Source organism: Galeopterus variegatus, unplaced genomic scaffold, assembly GCF_000696425.1.
Source record: "Galeopterus variegatus unplaced genomic scaffold, G_variegatus-3.0.2 Scaffold9405, whole genome shotgun sequence".
Taxonomy (NCBI): Eukaryota; Metazoa; Chordata; class Mammalia; order Dermoptera; family Cynocephalidae; genus Galeopterus; species Galeopterus variegatus.
Genome location: NW_007735516.1, coordinates 59,017 through 61,392, shown reverse-complemented (window position 1 = coordinate 61,392; position 2,376 = coordinate 59,017). Strand labels below are relative to the sequence as shown.

At 41.0% G+C, this 2,376-nt stretch overlaps 1 protein-coding gene across 3 annotated transcripts in view; it reads left to right on the top strand.

Moving 5' to 3' along the window:
• The window catches only part of CABYR (calcium binding tyrosine-(Y)-phosphorylation regulated), a 21,318-nt gene that overhangs the window by 6,057 nt on the left and 12,885 nt on the right, over positions 1-2,376 (top strand). The window lies entirely within an intron of this gene.

Sequence of the window (2,376 nt, the reverse complement as noted above, 5' to 3'; positions counted from 1 at the left end):
CGGGATTGCAACCCTCGGTGTTGCTCCCGCGCCTCGCTCAGCCAGTGAGCGGGAACCGGTCTGTATGTGGGATCCGAACCCTTGGGCGGGAGCGCCGCCGCACTTCCCAAGCGGCGCACTATCCAGTGCGCCACCGGGCCAGCCCTGAAAGTAGCTTTTGAGCTTACTTTCTTTGCTAAAGAATTTATCCACCATTCAGCTTAGCAAGTGGACTAACCAAATGTTGATTTTCATCCAGGTAGGTTAATGTCTTAGAATCTCAGGGTTCAGAATTAACAAACTAACAAAATTAATGGAGTTTTGATGGAGGTAAGGGGTAGAAGATACACCAGCTTTTCTCCTTCAATAACTAAAGATATCAAGGAGATTGACATAGTATACAGATAATCCTGAAAGCAAACTCACAGTAGGTAGTAGAAACAGATTGCTGTTTAGGCAGTGGAGTAGAAATGAACATTGCTTGTTCTAGTGTACTGGAAAGATGGGAGAGTAAAATAAAGGTATGACCAAAAAATGTAGAGTTCAGTGTTACTGTGTACTGTCAATTTGGCTCATTTGTTTGTCTCCCATTTATTATCACCCCAAATGGTTTCTTACTGGGCTAACAGTTTCCATTAGGTCCTGTCATAGAGATGGAATGAGTCCACCTACATCCAGGAAAGCATCACTCTAGGATAAAGAGTGACTATCTGGGAATGTACAGGCACCGTAAGGTTTCTACTTGGTAGGGCATTTCCTCCCCCAACAGACATCCTCCTACCTTCTGACTGGAGATAAGAATATCCCCACATATAACATTTGTTTTAGTTGAATAGTTCATTCTAGGGCTTTTCTTAGAAAAAGTCTCATTTTTGGTAGGCCAGTCATAGGACCAGTAGTGTTTTCCCATCTCCTCAATGGCTTCAAAATTTCAAAATAATGGCTGATAATTTTTCCAGTGGGATGGAAAGACATCAACTTACAGATTCAAGAAGTCTGGTGAATCTACAGCCGGATAAATACAAAGAAAACCACACTTGGGCACAGCGTAGTCAAACTGCTGAGAAAGATAAAAAAATCATAAGAGCAGGTCAGGTAAAAGGGTACGTTACTTTCAGGGGAACAATAATGAGACAAATAGCTGATTTCTTTATAGAAACCACAGGAGTCAAAAGACAATGGAATGACATCTTTTAAAGTGCTGAAAGCAAAAAACTGCCAATCTAGAATAAATACATATCCAGTGTACATATCCTTTTCAAAATGAAAGCAAAATAAAGACATTCTCAGGCAGACAAAAGCTGAGCGAATCCATTGCTATCAGACCTACGCTACAAGAAATACTTTTAAAGAAGATTGTAAGCAAATGATACAGGGAACTTCCTAGATCTGGTAATGTGTATGCACAAAAAACTTACAGGTAATTATACTTAATGGTGAATATCGAATGCTTCCCCTTCCAGATTGGGACCAGGACTTTGTCTAATTCAACATTGTACTACACATAGGTTCTAGTCAATGCACTGAGGCAAACAAAGAAAACAAATTTTAAAAAATGAAAAGGTTTACAAAGAAGTAAAACTACTTTATTCACAGGTCACATGATTGTGATATAGAAAATCCAAAATAATCCTCCTGTTCTTGATAACCAGCCTTATTCCACTAAGGAGAGGGTATATGAGACATAGCGAAGTTTTTTTATGGACAGTAGGTTTTTAAAAAGTACAGATGTTACCTAGTTTTCTGAGATCTTAATGAATTCAACAAGTACCACATGAAAAAATAGGTATTACAGAAATCTAGAAGAATAAAAGACATGGTATCTAAAAAGCAGGTATACCAAATCAGCTTCTGTTGTGTTTCTTTACTACTAATTTATGCCCCATATCAGTTAGAAAAGCTTTCAGCTGCAAGTAACAAAACCAATTAACAGTGATTGTAAAAAAATGAGATAGCTGAAAGTGATGTTCGTACTGCTGATAATATAATAATAGTAATAATATTAAAGCATCAAGTATCTAAGTGCTTGGGCCGAGCCCGTGGCGCACTTGGGAGAGTGCGGCGCTGGGAGCGCAGTAGCGCTCCCGCAGCGGGTTCGGATCCTATATAGGGATGACCGGTGCGCTCACAGCGCTCACTGGCTGAGTGCGGTGCGGCCAGTCTCAAAAAGGACAAAAAAAAAGTATCTAAGTGCTCTCTGCTCTGTCATTCTTAGCATATTTTACTTGTCCCCTCATGCCACTGCTCCAGGTGATATGTCAGGAAGAAGGAAGTGGTGGCATCAGTGACATTTGTTCCTTTTATTAAGAAAGGAAAATCTTGGGCCGGCCCGGTGGCGCACTGCTACAGTGCGCCGCTTGGGAAGTGTGGTGGCGCTCCCGCCGAGGGTTCAGATCC